General features: G+C 38.8%; 1 pseudogene; it reads left to right on the top strand.

Annotated features, from left to right (window-relative positions):
* Window positions 1-8,630: 8,630 nt before the first annotated feature.
* Window positions 8,631-15,644, top strand: LOC118842351 (annotated as a pseudogene).
* Window positions 15,645-21,028: the final 5,384 nt, after the last annotated feature.

Genomic DNA, 21,028 nt, shown 5'->3' with positions numbered 1-21,028 from the left:
CTGTGTAAGTCTTAAAATGCTATATGAATGCTTGTGGTCACAATTATTTCTGTAAATATATCCCTCCAATAGAATTTAATCTCCTTGAGAACAGGGACTGTTTTTCATTTTGTCTTTGTATTCCACAAAGCTAGCATAAGGTCTTACACTGTTAGCATACTAAATATATGCTTGTTGAATTGAGTTGTTGAGACTGAAAGTCCTCTGTGAATTTTATAATGGAAAACTAGATATAAATATCACAATATACTTCCAAATACACAATAGCCATGCTTCATGTTTGCGTCTCGTTTGATCATATTTTATCCACATGATCTGAATCTTTGAAAGGTACAGAGAAAGGGAGGACCTTAACGCAGGCTTTTAAAATCCCAAGATTGAGTCCTCAATTCTTTCTGGCTCGTGATTCATTTTGGAGAACAGCTGTGCAAAGTACTTCAGTTTTGACTCTGACAAGTTCTGTTCTGCAACGCTGGGCAGATAGCTGTACCACTACCATCCTCATTTACCTCTATTTGCCTTAACAAGGTAGTCAGGAAGACTTTTTAAACAAAGGTCTAGTAATCTGAGGCAATTCTACCTCAGAAAAACCAAACAGGCATCTTATAGTCATTCAGCAAGCATTTATTGAGCGCCTGTTGCTTAGGCAGCACTATGGCCATTCATTATGGACTCTTACCTTTGAGGGGATTACAGTCCACCTAGTGACATACTCTTTGCTGATAGAAGCAACTAGAGAACAATCATAAGGTAGGGAAGCAGTTGGACTAGGAGTAAGGAGATCTGGGTTCTAGTCCTACCTCTCCCCCAACTAGTTCCTATTTTCCTAGCTCATATTGGACAATGAGGACTTCAATGTTTGTTTTAATTCTGATTTTGCTATTCATAACATAAGAAAACCTGATCTTTGTCAAGGTGAGACAACATGGCACACTCAATATGAAGCAACACGGCTTTGGAGTCAGAAGACCCGAATTCATACCCTTCTCTTTTGCTTTTACCTGTGTGACCTTAAGAAAGTTACCTGACCTCTCTTTGTCCTCCGGTTCCTCATCGGTAAAATGCGAATCTTTGTCTAGGTCCCACGTTCCTAAATCTGTAGCACTTTATAGTGGGAATATTTTGGCTTTTCTTTTCTCAAGGTTGAGGCGATTTTAGAAAAGATAATGAAAATTCAGAGAAACTCGGGGAGAGAAACTCATAGGAACCACCCCCCCTCCTGCTAACTTTCTTATTTCTTTTCTAATCACTAAGGTGTACGGTACAACCTTGAAATCCTCAATTCCTAGCTCTCCCCTATTCCACATATCTAATCAGCTGTCGAGTCTGGTTGATTCAACTCCCACAGCATCTCAAACACCTGTCCCTTTCTCTCTCTCCCTTTATACCACAATCATGCTAATGTAGGCCCTCATCCCTTCTTTCCCAGATTATTCAGCCAGCCTCTTAACTGGTCTCCCTGTTTCTTGCCTCTCCCTTCTCCAGCCCGTGGCTAAATTGATCTTCCTAAAACACAGATAGGACCATCTCATTCTCCTACTCTACAAGTTCCAATGACTTCCCATTACCTCTAGGATCAAATACAAATGCTGGCATTTAAAGCCCTTCTCTCTCCAAACTCTCTTTCTAGGCTGTTTGCCCAATTATGCCCTCTAATTTCCAGACAAACTGTTCCATTTGCTGTCCCCCCATATAAGATGCTCTATTTCCTGTCTGTTTCTATGCCCTTGCACATGCTGTTCCCAATGGGAGGAATATTCTTCCTTCTCCCTCTGTCTCTTAGAATCCATGGCTCTTTTCAGGTTTCAGCTCAAGTGCCACCCTTTATAAGGTCTTTCCTGGTTTCTTCATTTGAAAATTTTGAAAGGAAAAAAAAAAGAAATTTGTATGATAACTTTATTATGTATTTTCTTAAATAGCAAGTTAGACATAATAGATTTGCAGTTTCATATGCAATCATCTTTTTTTAATTATGCTAGGTTATGGAAATGCTTGTTTTATTCCCTAAATTTAAAAAATAACAATTTTAAAAAGAGAGCTAAGAGAACAGTATGCATAATGACCACAATAATATAAAGGAAAATAATGCTAAAATACATCAGATCTCAGATATGAATGCAGTGGCCAAAGGACTCCATAGGCCTGATGATGAAATAACATATTCTTCTCCTCTCATTGAGAGGCCATAGATCACAGGTGCAGAGTGAGGTGCTGTCAGACAAGGTCAACATAATGGCTTGTTTTGCATGACTTTTTGTTGTTGTTTCAAGAAAGGGCTCTATAGGTGTGGAGAGGACATTGGGAAACGCTAGCAATGTAGAAAAAGCCATTGATAAAATATTTTTTAAAAAGATACTGAATTCTCTTTACACCGCCCCATAGTGAGGTATCACTAGGTGATATAATGGACAGAGCATCTGGTTTGGGGGTCAGGAAGACGCCTCTTCCTGAGTTCATCTCCTGACTCAGATACTTACTAGCTGTGTGATCCTGGGCAAGTCACTTAACCCTGTCAGTTTCCTCATTTATAAAATGAGCCGGAGAAGGAAATGGCAAACCACTCCAGCATCTTTGCCAAGAAAATTCTAAAAAGGGTCATGAAGAGTCAGATGAGTCTGAAAAATACTAAATGACAACACAGCTAATAGAGCACCTATAAAACATCAAGTCCATCGAAGGAAGACCTCAAGAACACAAGATCGTGGATTAGAATGAGGACTGAGATCTAGATTAAATCCCTGGTTTTACAGAGACAGAATCTGAGTCCCAGAGAAGTTAGATGTCTTTACCCAAGGTTACATAGGTTGTAAGTAAGAGAGCTCTGATGTGAACCTTCAGCCTCTGACTTCAAATCTTTCCAGGACCCAGTGTGATCCTAGGAGAGTTGATTTTATTTAAATGCTTTCTTTTGAATCAACATTTCCCAAACCGAGAGCCAGGGAACCCTGGTGCCTCCTATGACATGAATAGGCTTCCGTGACAACATTTAAATGTTAGCGTATTTTCTCTTCTAAAATATTTAATGTGAAATTTTGTATGTATCAAAAATTATTATGTGAAACAATTCTTTGGTATGAAAATAGTTGTAATATCCTCTATTTCTTCCCCTCCCCCCAGTTTTACCAATCTTCAGATTTATGAATTCTGTTAATATATTGATTTTAAGTCCTAATATTTCCTGGTATGGTAGGAGCAATATATCCTAGGGCCCTGCTATATAGGCTTAGCTAGCTTTTCCTAAGGCCCTACCCCATTCAGGCTTGGCTATTTTTCCTTAAAAGGCATTGAAAGTGTCCTCAAGACTGAATTGGCTCAGCGAACTAAAAACTTGGTGATTGATTTAGCTTTGTGTTGAATTGGGAATAGAAAAACCAGGGCACTGGGAATCAGCTGGCTCATCCCTTAGGCTTCTAATTGGCAGACCACATGAACAACAAAGATCCAGGGAAGTTACGCCCAGAGGTATACTGGAGCCAGCTCTGTCTGTCTCTTATGAGCCTTGTTAAATTCTCAGTGTGAGCGTTTATGCCTGAAAATCTGGCAAACTGCAAATCAAGGCATGATTTATTATTTTGTTGATTGTCTAGACCTAAGAAAGTGGTGGAGAAAATGTTAATAACGCAGATTAAATTTAAAAGTGTGTGCTGGTACATGATGGTTTGTTAAATATTTACCAGCACACCCCTGGTCATGCCCCACTGAATCAATGCTGTATACTTACTGAGTATTCTTTCCTTGATCTGAATAACCTTTCTCTTCTAAGTCTAAGTAAATGTCCTCTTGTTAACTGTCAGATGTTTCCTAAGTATATCATTTTGTTCCAATCTCACACCTGAGTTAACATCCTTAGTGAGATCTGGCTTGTTACACTTGGCCAAACTAATTTTGTAAGTACCATGTAGAGCATTTGTTCTTCTCTCTCTTCATCTCTCCTCCACTTCCCCTTCTCAGTTATTGTTGGATCAATGGGGTAGTTCTTTTGAATGTTATTGTAAGTGCCCTTTCTTGGTAAATAGTGCATTACATAGCTGAAGCAGCCTCAGTTACAAGTACAGCAAGTACATAAAGTTATAAGATCATAGTTTTAGAGCTGGAAGGGAGGAAACTGAGACAGACAGAAGTTAAGTGACTCAACCAGGGGCCCTGGGCACCCATGGGGGAGGTTTCCCTTTATCTTTCCTTCAGCTCTGCACCAAGGTGCTGCCCTTGTATCCTTGGTCACAGCTTCCTCCCCTGCCAACTCTAGCTCCCCTGTATTCAAGTATTTGAATGTACACTTAGGTGCCACTTAGTATGAACAATGAATCCCCTGAAGTGGTCATATTATTCAAATCCTAATTTATGCTGCGTATTTCCATTGACCTGGACCCAATCACCATATTTTACATAATTATAACTTCAAATAGTTCTAATTTGAATATGTGCAATTTGTACTAATGGGGACATAGCTATAAACTCATTGAGGTCAGAAATTTATAGCAAGACGGTCTTGCTTACTTATATTTGTATTTCGAGGGCTTAGCAGAGTGCCTACAGAATTCACTGTTGTTCAGTTGTGTCCAACTCTTTGTGACCCTGTGGACCTCTGTACATGAGATTTTTCTTGGCAGAGATACTGGAGTGGTTTGCCATTTCCTTTTCCAGTGGCAAAGAGAGACCACGTGGTTAGGAAGTTTCTGAGGCTCGATTTGAACTCAGGTCTTCCTGACTCTAAGCCCAGAGCACTATCCACTGAGCCACCTAGCTGTCTACAAAATAGGAAGGCTTAACAAATACTTTTTCTTTCATTCATTCATTCATTCATTCATTCATTCATTCATTCATCTATGAAGATCCTTTGGATCCTCCAGGGTGGATTTTTTTTGTCTTCTGCTAAGAGGATTCCAGTGAACCAGCACTAACTTGACTATATCTTTTTTCACCAGTGGCCTAGTCAAAGCTTCTTGCATGGGTTGGTAGATGACTCAGCATGCTACAAATTAAATATTATATTTTGCAGTTTAATTTAAAATTCCCATTCTAGACTTGTGGATTTTTTTCTCTATTACTATCAATGGCCACAACATTAGATAAAAACTAATTTGCCACTATCACTTATAGCCGTGCTAGGGTAAATGCATCCACTCATAGTAGGAAAGTAGTTCTAGCTTCTACTCTCTTAGTCTGGTTCAAGTACTTATTTTAGCACTTATGACCTTCCAGTTGGATTATCTGGATTCTTATGTGACAGGTCTTTCTGATAAGACATTTCGTGGGCCTTCGTTCATCCAACATGTAGGTGCCATCTTTGCACCTCTCAATTGATTACTAAAGGGTCTTCTGATGGCCCCTTTATGCACTATAGTGATAGGATTAAAGTGGACTTGGTGTATACCTGTAACTAGCAGATAGTGCGGTGAGGCAAGTGAGAAAACACCCACCTCCTTTGGAATGTTTTGAGTTTGCCCCAAAGTGTGGCCATTCTTTCCCATGACACTTTCTTCCTCTCACCAGAAGGTCCAGGGTAAATATGTAACCTTGCCTTGGTCCATGACTCAACCACATTCTTTATCTACTCCAGAGGCCAAAGCTTCAATGAAATTCCTTCCATTCCAAGCCACTTTATCGACTTACTTCCTTATGACTTCAGAGCCTAAGGGTAAATGGTTCGAAGTCATATGGTTTATTTGTTATTTAGGAGCTTATATGATTTGTTAATAAAATAACAAATGTAATATTCTCCTTCATTCAGTTCAACCTCCAACTAGGAAGTTTTGGACTGGGTGCAAATCTCTGGCCGAGTTAGTTCCCTGATACTTCCTGGCTTCTTCTATTATAATCACCATAAACACAATTAATATACAGAAATGAATCAGAGAAATTATGATTAATCATAGTTATATATAGAACAAATTGAGAATTAGGAATAATTTAAGGAAATGAAGATATCATGTAGAAAATGCCTGTCATTTGCAGGCAAAACAGGAAGGGGAAGGGTAGTTAAACCTTCACTGCTATCATTTTCCTAATCTCAAGGAATAATAGTAGTCAATTTTTAGCTTCAATCCACTACAGCCAACCTAGGGTCAGGAAGATTAATCCTTGTGAGTTCAAATGGGGCCTTAGACACTTACTATCTGTGTGACCCTGAGCAAGTCTCTTAACCCTATCTGCCTCAGTTTCCTCATCTGTAAAATGAGCTGGAGAAGGAAATGGCAAACCACTTGAGTATCTCTGTCAAGAAAACCCCAAATGGGGTCACGAAGAGTTGGATGTGACAACAACAATAAAGCTGGGCTGCTGGGTGGGTTTTTTTAAAAGCATTTCTTAAGTGCTTGGCACTGTGCTTAATGCTTTATAGATATTATTTCATTTGATCCTCACAATAACCCTGGGAGGTATGTGTTATTATTATCCCCATTTTATAGTTGATGAAACTGAGGTAGACAGAGTTAAGTGGCTTGCCCAGAGCCATGAAGTTAGAAGTGTCTGAGGCTGGATTTGATCTCAGATCTTTCTGACTCTAGGCTTAGCACTCTATCCATTCAGCACCTAGCTGGTATGTCTGCTGGTATCAAGTCTTCCATGCCCAGAAGCTAGGCTTTGGACTCACATCGCAGAATACCTTCAGGAGCTTTTCTCTGTCTTTCTCAACTGCCCACGCACCACTAGTGATGTGTAGGCTCCTTTACAAACCAAAATTCCAAATGAACCTCACATCCAGCCACTTCAGCTCCACCTTTTCCCAAACTGAAGCATCTGCCCTCCCCTGCTGAGACTCTGTCTGTCTGGGACTATAATTTCCAGAATTCACACAGTTAGGTTAAAGAAGCTCTCCTTGCCCGCAGAGAAAATCTGAGTACTCAGTTAAATATCATTTCTGGAAACCATCTCTATGACCAACAAGGGGACAGAACATTTTTCATGACAGAAAGTTTAGATGTGCTTGTTCGTTTTTACTTTATTGTGGAAACGTATTTAAAATGTTTTCTTCCTGTGTGTAAGAGTATGGTGTGGGTTGCCCTGTACACAAAGAGCCCTTTGGTTTATTTTTGAAATTTGATTTGCGCTGAGAGAGAGTCAGAGGGTATTTGGTAACTGTGAATATATGATCAATGTTCCAAGTAAATTAATGATTTAATTCTCTCAAAGTTGATATTAACTCTAGGATACACTAAACTCTTAATGTATGATTCAGGCTGGAGCAAGGTGTCTGGTATTAAGGACCTTTCTTCATCAAGACACCTGATTTTTTTTCACGGTGGATATACCCACCATGACACGAATTGCAATCCCCCTGCACCTTAATAGATGATTTTCGATGGTTACTGCGGCTGAGACGTTTCAGTCACACTGAGGGGAACCTGGTGATCTGAGCCTCTCGGAACTGGACTAGATTGGGTCTCAGATGATAGACACACAGTCCATTGCTGGGTCTATAATAAATATTTCATTAAACACTTTTTTAGTAGCTGCCTTGTGCCAGGCACTGGGAATACAGAGACAAAAGTGACATAGTCCATATATTCAAGGAATTTACAGTTTAGCTTTGGATGGACATCATAATGATCAATTAATGAATCCATTGGGAAACATTTATAAATCCCTCCTGGCTCTGCATCTGACCTTTGGGACTTTGACACCAGCCCCCCATAGTGTTCCATGCTCCCTTTCAACTCTTGCTTTTCAGCCCTCCTCCATGGCTTGTCTTCCCTCCATTAGAATGGAAACTCCTCCAAGAAAGGGACTGCCTTCTTTCTGCTTGTGTTTGTATGGCCAAGGCTTAGCAAGGTGCCTGGCACAAGTAAGCGCTTAGTAAATGCTTCTTGCCCCATTATGTGTCAGGGATTGTGATGATAAGTGTTGGGGATAAAAAGGAAAGGGCAAAAAAGTGGTCCCTGCCCTCAGGGGACTCATATTCTAATGTGGAAGATAACATGTAAATAATGAGGCACATATAATGTAGATAATAGTCATAACAATAAAAATCATAATAGCACTTTTAGGTTGGCAAAGCATGAAGTCGCATCATGGGTCCTGCTCTCCAGCTGTGGGTTGAACCAGGGGTTCTCTGCTCCAGGCATTGAAGCAGCTAGGGCTGCTCCTGTTGCAGAGATGGGAGGGGAGAGGGAGCTCTATGGAACAGTCCACTTATATTAATCAAGAACTCTGTGTGTGTATATTAACATACATGTGTATGTGTATGTGCATTCGTGTGTATATGTATATATATATACATGCATATATAATACAGGCATACCTCATTTTATTGTGCTTTGCTGATATTGCATTGGGTTTTTTAATGCAAATTGATGGTTTATGGCAGCCATACTCTGAGCAAGTCTATTGGTGCCATTTTCCGAACAATATGTGCTCACATCATGTCTCTGTGTCACATTTTAGTAATCTTTACAGTATTTCAAACTTTTTCATTATCATTATATCCGTTATAGTGATCTTTGATGTTACTATTGTAGTTGTTTTGGGGTACCAAGAACTGTGTCCATATAAGATGGCGAACTTAGTTGATAAATGTTGTGTGTGTTCTGACTGTTCCACTGACCAGCCATCCCAATCTCTCTCCCTTTGGTCTCCCTCCCTATTCCCTGAGACACAGCAATATTTAAATTATGTCAGTTAATAATCCTACAATGGCCTCTAAGCGTTCAAGTGAAAGGAAGAGTCAATCCAGGTGGCAGACTTCATCGTTGTCTTATTATAAGAAATTGCCACGGCCACCCCAGCTTTCAGTAACCACCACCCTGATCAGTCAACCGCCATCAGCAAGGCGAGACCTTCCACCCATCAAAAAGATTATGACTCTCTGAAGGCTCGAATGATGGTTAACATTTTTTAAAGCAATAAAGCATTTTTAATTAAAGTATATACATTTTAAGGGCATGATCCTATTACACATTTAATAGACTACACTGTAAGGTAAACATAACCCTTACATGCACTGAGAAAACCAAAAATTTATGACTTGCTTTAAGGCAATATTTGCTGTATTGCGGTGGACTGGAACACTGACCCACAGTGTCTCCAAAGTGTGTGTGTGTGTGTGTGTGTGTGTGTACATCAGGAAGATATATCTAATTAGATCATGACAACAATCTAGTGAGGTTAGTGCTACTATTACCCCATTTTCCAGATGCCGAAACTAAGGCAAACAGAAGTTAAGTGACTTACCCTGGATCTTGCAGCTAGCAAGTGTCTGAGGAGGGATTTAAACTTAGATCTTCCCTGACCACAAGTCCGCTGCCCTACCCACTATACAAAGCTGTTTCCCTGTGCACATATGGATGTGTGCAAAGTAGATTTATGGCAATTTGGGAAGAAGGTACTAGAAGTAGAGGGGCTCAGAAAAGGCTTCATATACTCAGTCTTTAAGGTTTGGTTGATCTGCTAGCGCTCAGGGTGGAGAACCTGAAGCCTCGTGGCCCTCTAGGTCCAATATGGCTCTTTGACTGAATCCAGACTTCACAGAAAAAATCCCCTTAATAAAGGATTTGTTCTATAAAACTTGAACTCAGTCAAAAGGCTGCATCCAAGACCTAGAAGCCACATGTGGCCTCGAGGCCACAGCTTCCCCACTCCTGCGCCAGAGCTTATAGTCTGTTGGCCTAGTCTTTGAGAATGTAGGGTCACCTCTACACCATGAAGAGATGTCAGCATCGGAGTTCAGTGGAGAAGGACCTTAATTCTTAAAATATATTATTCAAAATAGTCTGTGTTCAAGGAAACAAATCATCAAAGTGACACTTCTTTTGAATGTTGTGTAATCTTCCCACATGGGAGATAAACTTGCACATGGTGGAAATATAACACTTCAAAAGATTATAGGAAAATGTCAATAGCTGTGGAAGCCCAACATCTACTCCAAACCAAGTCTTTGCCCTAATATGATAATAATTCTCTTTGGTTTCTGTTGCTGCTAGTGAACTATCTATGTGACCCTGAGCAAGCATCTCTTTATTCATTTCCAATACAGTAAACAAGCTAGCTGTGTACAACTCTAAAACCATTTTAAAAAAGCGGCGTTATAGCATATGAGACATGTATAACAGTAGAATCACAACGGATTAGGCTTATGATCCCACTGAAAAAGCCCAAGTTCACAGTAATTCCACCCTTGAAAATGTAGTTATGAAATTTATGAACGGCTTGTGATTATGCCCCCAGTTAGAGGAGAAAAAAATCTGAGAATAGATTGGAGGACTGGAATCCCAGTTGTGCGGAACAAAGGTCATTGCCTCTCTGAGCTGTCTTGTGCCTTCAACTTGGAAACAGAGGGACCTGAGGAAATTCATAATCAAAAGTGTGTATAAGAAATAAGATTAGATCAGTTGGATTCAATCTTTAAAGGACTAAAAGAACACAACTAGAAGCTGGTGCCAGAAGCTAGGTGGTACGGTGGATAGAACACTGAACCTGGAGTCAGGAAGACTTACCTTTCTGAGTTCAAGTCTGGCCTTAGAAACTTACTAGCTATGTGACCCTGGTTAAGTCACTTAATGCTGTTGCCTCAGTTTCCTCATCTGTAAAATGAGCTGGAGAAGGAAATGACAAACCACTCCCATATCTTTGCCAAGAAAACCCCAAATAGGGTCACTAAGAGTCTGATGTGACTGAAACTACTGAATAAGAACAGCCAGTCATACCCAGCTGAAGTCAGGCAGGGGAAGGGAATAAAGACCACCCCTATATTTCCCAATTCATAATTTGTTTTTTTCCTCAGAGTTCCAAGAGCCTGAAATTAATCAAAATCTCTCTCTCCACCTCCCTCTCTACCCTCACCCTCTCTCTCTCCCTCCCCCCACTCCCTCACCCCCATCTCTCTCTGCCTTTCTCATATAGGGTTGAGGAAGGGAAATTACCGCTGATGACAATTCCATCTCAGTCTCAAACCTTGTGCATATCTCCTTGGCTCAGGAGATGAACAGTCAAATTTCAAACCCTAGAAGTCTTCTATGCAGATCCAGGCCAAGAATTTTTCCCCCTTCCAAAGGCAACATCATACATTTACCCTCAACAAAGAACATCAGAGAAGAAACTGGAATGAGAGATCTAATTTGGCTTAAGTAGCTAAAGATTCAACCAGTAACATTTTGCTTAAGCCCTTTCCCTATTCCCCTGAGTAAGTCAGTAGCTCTTTAAAAAAAGATTTTTTATTGATATCTTTTGCTTTTATATTGTTAAGCCCCTCCCCCCACACCATGCCCCGCTCCCAGAAAGCCAACTCTCTTAACAAAGAATTTGTTAAGGAAGGAAAAGGAAAAACATTTAGCAAAATTATCAACCAAGGCTTTTTTTTTTTCCACAAAGTAGGACAGTGGAATACCAATCTTGTATAATTTCCACAGAGAGTTTAAGAAAACATTTCATTTACTTTAAGAATTGAAAACATATTTTCCAAGTGTATTTCATTAATTTATAATAACCTGATTAGTTTATTGACACATTTTAATATATTATTAACATAGAGATATAATGTATATAACATCTTCCTGTGATTGATCCTTGTGTGTTTAGTACTTGGGAAATGGTCAAATGCACTTTTTATTTTAAACAAAAGCAAATCAAATAACCAACTGTTCTACATATTCTTATATAAACACATTGAAAAAGAGAAGTAGACCTAAGTTCTAGTGTATGCACCCAAACACTAAAATAAATTTTTTAGAAGTCAAAGATAGCTATTCTAAATAAAAATTTCAGATTCATCCACTTGTAGGCTTATACCCAGAAGTACCCCCAGAATCAAGACAAAGAGTCAGCATGTATACATGGGTGTAACAGGTATTTAAAACCAAACATTTGTTTAGAATTAAGTGCATCTATAAATGAGATGAAAATAGGAAATCATTCCCTGTTAAAGAATTTCATGTGGAGAATTAATGCTGTTTCTGTGAGAAATTCAGTAGTGGAGCTGGGGTTCTAAGAATTCAGCCAACATTTATTAAATGCCTCCTGTGTGTAGGACAACCACAGAATTTTGTCCATAGTAGGCACTTAACCACACTTGTTGAATTCCATTGGTATTTAGAGTTGACAGGGACTTTAAGCACCCTCAAATCCTACCATTTTACAGATGAGGAACCCAAAGGCCAGAAAAAAGAAATGACATGGCCATGTATACACAGCCAGAACCTGGATTTGGAATCATCCCTGCCGGCTCTGGATGCCATTTTACATCATAGACTACTCAATTTGGAACCAGAAGACTTGAGTGATTTTTTTTGGGAGGTGAAATCAGACTTGGACAAATTTTGATTTCTCTTCAGGTTTCTAAGACTCTCTGAAATACAGATTAAGTGTTTCATCTGGAAAACAAACTATTTTTTCCAGTGGAAAAAACATTGACTTTATTAATAAACAGATCTCTAATCTAAAATGTAATACTCTCAACCAAATCTGAAAACAAAAGAGAATGCTATCCGGTGGTCTTGCCATTCCCTCACACTGCCATCTTTTTCAGAAATATTAAGCTCCCAACAAGTAAAGTTGTCGCTCCATTAAATTCCAAAATAGTGAAAACAAATGACCCATCTCCAAGAGTGTCATATTTCTGGAGGTTGGCGTGAGTAGGAATCTCCCTTAAATCTCTATGCTCCATTAAGCTCAGTTAGGAAGAATAGTTACAAGCTTTGAGAGACAATTATATCTCACAGGCAAAAACATTCTTGAATAGGTGGCCAGGATTTTAGTTACACCTGAGCAGAAAATAGTACTTTCTAGTGCTTGGTTGAAACACTCATTCAGAAGTGAATGGGGTGGGGGAGGCGTCATTAAAAATTTAGGATTATTTGAATTAGTCATTTGCAACAGGTAAACGCATGTGTTTAACTTTCTGGAGTTGGAGGTTGGGGAAAAATGAGAAAAGAAAGTGGGAGCGCTTGGGAGTGAAAGGTCTTTATGATTTTTCCAGGGTTATGAATACATAAATAACAATGGTCCTGTAAGAAGAACAGAAGCTTTAGGGTTAACCTTTCTGCACATTTGTGAATAACCTCTTGACCCAGGAAAAGATCTTCTGTTGTTGGCTCCATGCATCAATCATTTCTATAGGAAACATAAACACTTTGCCATCTAGTTGGAAATAAAAACTAGAACAAAAACCTAATCAGAAAAAGGACTTTTATTTTCCATGGTTTTCTTGGATAAAATATTAAAAGATGGATTTTTTAAAAAAATAAATTTTAATTTGTCTTATTTTTATACCACCTACATTTCTTACCTCATGGAGAGGTGCTTTGTCATTGCTTATAACAAAGAATAAAATGTCCAGCCAAAGTAAGTGACACATTGAAAAAGTTTGACATTAATTATGTGTAGCCTTCTTCATCCATAGTCCCCCACCTCTGTAAATGATGGTTGGAGGTGCCTAACAGATGTGTTTTTGTCTATAAACTCAGTACTACAGACATTTAAAATAATCATTTTGTTTGGTATGTGGCCACTTTGAGTATTCTTGAGTTTTAGAATTCTATAAGACTTGCTGGAATTGGTACGTGATTTCCCCCCCAAACCCCTGGAGATAAAAAATTCACTTGGGAGTTGGGGGAGAGCAAGATATAGTCCATTTCCTGGATAAATGTTATATAATAAATCTGTAATCATTGATGCAAAAAGAGTGTTTATGACAGTCATAAAATTAGTTTTTCCTTTTGGAATTCAAATAGCATAGCAACATACCTGATTGGAGTTGGCCCGTGGTGGGGGGCAGGAGGGGGTGAGAAATGGTTGGGGGGGGCGGCATTTCTCCCTCTTAGCATTTGTCTTTCCCATTGACTGTCTTCCTTCTTAGTAGGGCATGCGGGGGTCTGTGTGCAAGAAAAATAGGAATGGGAGATCGAGGAGAAAGATCAGGGTCATTAATAATGTCTAATAAAGTTATATTGGTTCATTCAAATAATGAAATTATACTTTTAAAGACATTCAAAAATCATTTGCATGAGCAGGTTATGATTATTCAAAAAGAAAATCTAGTTGCTTATAGCTTTCTTCTTGAAGACTAGTGTTTTAATAGAATCATATTTTCTTTTTTTTTAAAAACAATCTTATAAAATGAGTCCCTGCTTCTCTAATATTGCTGGTCATATATACCCTATTGTTTGCTATAATTCTTAACATATCAGCCTCTAGGGAATTAGGTTTAACATTTTTTAAAATGTGGAGAGAAAGCTGGCCTTGAAGCTACAAAGATGTGTTTCCAAGTCCTGTCTCTGACATACACTGGCTACAGTGTCTGGAACATAGTAGGTACTTAATAAATGCTGACTTATGTGACACTGGGCAAGTCAATTATCGTCTCTAAATTGAAGAGCAGATGTCAATCTGCATTAGTGGAGGGAGTTTCTTCATTTGGAAGTTCTCTCTACTCAAAAATAAATCACCTTCTCTCCTTCCTAGATTTCTGCTGTTGTCCCTTATAATGCAGCCAGGAAAGTGGTGACCATGAAAGTACTAAAGAAGAATAAAACAAAAGAAGTCTATGAATTATTGTATAGTCTTTGGGAAAGTCCTGGTCCCAGTGTCCAGGTGACGGCAGGCAATATAGGTAGAAAATATCGCCTGGAAGGAAAAAGCTGTAATCTCAAACAAAATTACCAGTTGTATCTCAAGTTCTTACAGGAAGCAAGTATCAAAACAGGTGATGAGACAGCTTTCATTGCATCTTAAAGTGAACAGATTCCAATTGAATGGGTCTGAAGAAGAATTACAATTGATTCTTTCCTCAAAAGAAATCCTGGTGACAGAGAGGGATTCTGTCCACTTAAAGTGGAGTTGTTTTTCAAGGATGATGCCAAAAGTGGTCCACAGGGTCTCAAGAACAGCTCATTGCTGCAAAATAGTTCTTTGCTGGACAGCATAGGTTGGATTGAAGTGGATGTTATGAATCATTCTACACATGCCTATTTTTGAAGTGCTGGAAAAATCCTGGTCACCTCAGAACTGTATGTTAGTTGACGTGAAGATTAAATCTGGTGTTTCTGAAACAACAAAAGAAATTGTTCTTGTCAAGGTACTGATGATTATTCTTAGTGGCTCTGGCCATCTGTTGATCCAACCCAACAGAAAGACAAGTAGTCATGCTGGGACCTTAAGGAAGGCCTCCAGATGGTGAAGAAAGACTTTGAATGGGTTGCTGAAAGAGTGGAGTTTCTTCAAAAAGTGTAAAGTCCATGCAGAGTTGTGGTATTGATGGGTTCAACTTCTGACCTTGGTCATTGTGAAAAAATTAAGGTTTGTGGAAACTATAGCATTCCCTGTGATCTTTGAGTAACATCTCTGCCCATAAAGGACCAGATGAAACTCTAAAGATTAAAGCAGAGTACGAAGCAGGTGGTGTTCCTACTGAATTTGTAGCAGTGGTTGGCAGAAGCAATGGTTTGGGACCAGTGATGTCCAGTAACACTGCATATCCAAAAGTCAGCTGCCTTCCCTTCACACCTAATTGGGGAGCTTAGGATGTATAGTCCTCACTTCAAAAGCCTACTGGTCTTAGCTCTTCAACTGTACTTATGCTTGAGGGAACAGCTCAATTTGTGGCCCAAATATTTGGATTAAGTAACTATTTGGTGTGGACTAAACTTTGAACAAACATGTTAAGCACATAGGTTTCCTTGAAGCAGGCAGATAAAAAAAGAGAATATGGCTTATAAGAAGAATGCCATGCATTTTTAAACGTAGAGAACAAAAAGATTCTAATTTAGCTTCAAAGAATATTACAGATCAGGAAAGAGAAAATATATTGTAAACAGATCATAGAAAAATGCTAATAATATTTCTTGGAGTTAAAAAAAAAGAAATCACAAGTGTGGTTCCTATACTCAGGTGTTTTTTTTTAAGTGTATGTTTGTTCTCTTCTTTCATTAATGATAATAAATGGCTAGAAATCATGGATTTTACTGACAGACTTTCACAGGTAAGTATTAAAGGGGTTTTACTTAGGTGACTTCATTGCCAATTATTATATATAATAAAATTTCCATTTAATTTCAATTTGTTTTCAAAGAAACCAAACACTAAATTTTAACAGATTATAATGTCATGAGGAGGGAGCTCATTAATCTTTTATAGAAAATCATCTGAAAATTTTAATGTAATAAAAACCCTAGGCATACATAACTCCTCTCTTCTTTGGAAGTGTTAAGAATCTTGGAAAATTCCCCTTAAGGGGTTTATCACTACTAAATAAATGCTGGGGAAATTTTTTTTCAGTAATTTCTTTTAAGTAAAAAAAAAAAACAAACCAAAAACCAAGGTGGAAAATCTGACTCCAGTATGAAATTTGGCCAGTGTAGCATCACAGAATGATTTTCTTAAGTTATGACAGTTACTTTAAAAGGTCTGCATCATTTATTATCACCATTAGTAGTAATAATAATATTAATAAGTACTTACATTTTTCCTACATTTGTAGGAAGAACTGTCTGCACAATGTTCCTGAGTAGTAGTTACTGCAAGTATTATTGTTCCTACGTTATAGATGGGGAAATTGAGGCTCAGGGATGGAATGACTTTCTCAAAGCTAGTGTGTTAGAGCTGTGGTTTGAAGAAAGATTTCCTGGCTACGAGTCTATCTTTCCATTGTAGCACACTGTCTCTCTATTAGAGTTATTTATAGCTCTATTAGAATTATTTATAGCTACTTATCCCCACCCTCCCATCTTCTTCATCTTAATCGTCATCACTCTTATGCCTGCCTTAAAAAAAGTTGCAGGTTAAAGATACTCTGGTATTTTTTTTTCTGTTTAAATTTTCCCTTGGCTCTGAAAACCTCCTGATATTTCAGTTCCATATACAAATGTGAAATGCTTTTGCTAAATCATTTGAATCTTACAGTAATACATAGACTCACAGACAGTTAGTGATAGTGGAAAATGAAAGATCACCTAATCCAAATCCCTTGTAAAGTTAGAGAAAATGGGCCTCCTGGGAGAAGAGATTTGCCCAGAGATCATACTTCACTGAACTGGCTCAGCTCCCTAGTTCACTGCACCTTACTTTCCAGTGCACTGAATTATTAAAGTAATGTGTGATAGGTTATCAGTTATCCAATCTACTGGAGTGAACGTAAGAAATCAAATAATTAAAACATAACCTCTAAATTTGGTCTGTTTATAGAGGCATCTTTGTTTAAATTTTTGTAAATTGAATTGTACCTTACATGATCTGGGAGAACTGGTTGCTGAAAAGACTTAAAAATGCATGAGACATATGAGGGGATTTATATAAACCATGTATCTTTGGGTGTAATAGAACACCTGGGTTCAAATTCTACTCATTTACCACCTTTGTGACCAAAGTTACTTTACCTCTCTAATCTTTTCTTTTCTTATCTGCAAAACAGGAATAATCACAATCATAGTGCTTATGATACTGATTATAATAATAATAGCTAGCATGTATATAGTGCTTTAAGGTTTACAAAATATTTTCCCAATATTATCGTGTTTTATTCTTACAATAACTCTTGGAGATAGGTAATATCTTCACTTTACAAATGAGGACACTGAGGCAGATATAAGTTAATTGGCTTTCACAGGGTCACATGGCTAGTAGGTGTGTAAGGCCAGATTTAGATTTAGCTCTTCTTAAGTCCAGGTCCAGTGCTTTATCCACTGCCCAAACCTCATTCATCAAATTTTAACAAACATTTATTAAGTGTCAGCAGTGAGCAGAGCATGGTGCCATGTCCACTGGGTGCCAAGTGGCATTTATATAAATGAGGCTCCCTGCCCTCTCAGTCTAGTCGGGGGTTAATAACAAAGAGGTAAGAATAATGCATAATATTATATTACATACATTAAAGGTGAAAAAAATGCTGTATGAAGGTCCTATTATTATTTGAAGAGCCTAAAGTTTCTCTTGGTAAACTCTACCCCATTCAAATAATCAAATTGTAGTTTTAAAGATATTCAGATAATGAGTCTTCATGTTAAAAACTGCTTCATGTAGTCTGATATACCACATATGAATGTAAATAGGCCACAGCATATTAAAAATGACCAACTACTTTCAAGTAAAAGGTATCATCAAAGAGGTATATGACTGGAAAATGAGGTGGGCAAGTCATATAATGGAAGTAGAGCATAAGTGATGGGTAGCTGCCGTGCTACCCACATACACCTTAGAAGACCTAGAAGAAGACATCAGACCATTAGTTGGATCCTGATGGAGAATTCATGGGAAGATACAGAAATGGAGATGAACCGGAGGAGAAGATGTCGATGAATTGTGTTCTGCCCATTAGAGTGAGCACCCACAACAAGGAGATCACAGGTCCTTTGAAGCGACGAAGCTATGGGAAAATGTTATTGAATATTAATGGTTTTGTATTTTTGAAGGCTATAATACATACATAATTTTGTTTGAATACATAATTTCCTTTTAGCCTAAAATAACACTATGAATTTAGTCATATATTTAGCACCCCTATTTTACAGATGAGGAAACTGAGACCCAAAGAGAGGCAGTGACTTGGCCAAAGTCCCCTCGCTAGGGAGTTGCACCAATGAGTCTGGTACTTGAACCCAAGTCTTCTAACTCATTCTTCTTTCCACTGTGCTGTGCTGGTAAAAATATTTGAAAACTCATGATGAATAGGCTTCATTACCTCACCCTAAAGACTAATATTACCCCCAAAAAAGGGATAGGGACAGAACCTGTGACATTGGGAACTTCCTGCTGATGAAATTCCTCTTACCAAGCCAGACTTTCACCTTCTCTGCAACTTAGAATCCTAAGAGAGTCACCTAGAGTACTGAGAAGTTAAGGGACTTTGCCCAGGGGCCCACCGTCAGTATTTGCCAGAGGCAGGATTTGAACCTAAGCATTCCTGGCTGGAAGGCCAACTCCTTATCCACTATAGTAATGCTGCCTCCACCATGTAATGAACCCCAGGGGACCTGTCTGCCTTGTCTCTTGAAACACTTTCCCCCAGCGGTTGTGTCCTGGCCTTGCCTCTTCTCTCCTTACCCAAGCAGAGGTAAAGCATCCCCGCCCCAGGCCATCCTGCCCAGGGGTCACCTTCCTTATCTAATTCACCTGCTGAGGCTTTCCCAGGTGGCCCTCCACTCTCTTCTCCTGGTCTTTGAATTTCAGTGATTTACAACAGATTCAGTATAACTAGTGACAGTACTTATTCATTTTTTTTCATTGATATGTGGCTGGATTAAGAAGAGAGAGTGTGTCTGTGTGAATCTCTGGCTGCCTATAAGTGGGCATTACACCTTCCAGGCAAAGAGGTGGCGTCTACACTATTCATTATCTGAACATTTTAAACTATCTCAGTGAATGCCTTTCACTTTTTTATCCGGATATTTAGGACCTTGTAGACATTCCACATTTTGGTAAAGTCAAGTTGGCTCTATCAATCCTAACAAATATAGAAGGCAGTCAAGGTGTTTTTCAGATTGATAACTGAGGAGTGGAGAGGGAACTCTGGATTTCCGGTCCAAAGATCTGGGCTAAGCCCCTGGAACTCTGAAGGCTACCATTTACAAGCCGGGTGATCTCAGTTAAGTTGCTGTGGGCTTTGATTTCCTTACTGGCAAAATGAGGATCCTACTTGCACTGCTTACCCCACAAGGTTCAAAGGATAATAGCTAACGTTTACATAGCACTAACGATATGTCGGGCACTGTCCTAAGCACTTCACAATTATTTTTTCATTTGGTCCTCACAATAACTCTGGGAGGTAGGGGCAATTATCACCCCCATTTTACAGATGAGGAAGTTGAGGCAAATGGGTTAAACGACTTGCCCGAGGTCACACAGCTACTAAGTTTCTGAGGCTGGATTTAAATCCAGGTTTTACTCCTTCCAGGATTAGTTGCTCCATCCGCTGTTCCACCTAGCAGCTCCTGGGATCAAATGAGATTTTGTATCACTTTAGAATGGAAAATCTCCATACATATCTGCTATTGTTATTAATACATTTAATTAATGAGAAAAAATACATATTTTCCACACAATGAAGATAAATATTTTTATGGAAATGACTGGAAAGACAGTGTAGTGTACTGGAGGGGATAGAATCCCGGACCTGATGTTCAGCCAGCTACCTGGCACAGTGGATAGAGTGATAAATCTGACTTAGGAAGACCTGAGTTCAAATTCAGCCTCAAATTCTATCTGGGTGACCCTGGGCAAGTCACTTTACCTTTTTGCCTCAGTTTCCTCAACTGTAAAATGGAGATCATAGCACCTGCCTCCTAGGGTTGTTAAGAAGATCAACTGAGATTGTATTTGTAAAAGTGTTTAGCTCAGTGCCTAACACATAGTAGACTCCACAGAAATGCTTATTAACTTCCCAATGTGACCATATATAAGCAAGTGTCTTATACTCTCTCAGCTTGAGTTTCCTCCTCAGAAAATGGGAATGATAATATCCATAGTACCTACCATGAGCTGAGTGGTTCCTAAACTTTAAAAGGTCACATCAATGTCAGCTATTATTATTATGGACATAGGATTGCATCCATGTAGTATAGCTCAACTCGGAATCAGGATGACCTGGGTTCAGATTCCAGCTCAGACACAACAGCTTTGTCACTAGAGGTATGATCCAGCTCCTCTGGACTTCATTGCGACCTAGTAATTCAGCCCAGGCAACTCAGACCTATCAGTAGCCCATGTCCCTGGAGACCCTCTTTTTTTCTGATTGGAGAGTGGAGAGCAGAGAGCTCTTCCCAGAACTTCCATTTAAAGTGGGCTCCCAGGCTGAACCTCTTCCAGCCTTTTGGCTGGATACCTTCCCATGCCCATCTCCCTCCCACTTTTCAGCTTTTGTATCTTGTCTTCCTCTATTAGATTATAAACTCCTTGAGGGCAGAGACTTGCCTTCGCCTTCCTTTATGTATCCCCATCGAGTATAGTATCTGGTAAATGGTAGGTACTTAATAAATGTTTATTGACTGAGTATCAATTTTTTCCTCTGTAAAATGGAGATAATAATAATAAATAAAAGTATAACTATAATAATATAATATATAAATATATGACAAAATAATAAAATAATCCTAATAAAGTTTTTTAAGGC

Source organism: Trichosurus vulpecula, chromosome 3, assembly GCF_011100635.1.
Source record: "Trichosurus vulpecula isolate mTriVul1 chromosome 3, mTriVul1.pri, whole genome shotgun sequence".
Classification (NCBI taxonomy): domain Eukaryota; kingdom Metazoa; phylum Chordata; class Mammalia; order Diprotodontia; family Phalangeridae; genus Trichosurus; species Trichosurus vulpecula.
The sequence above is the reverse complement of the archived record's forward strand: the minus strand, read 5'-3'. Positions and strand labels throughout refer to the sequence as shown.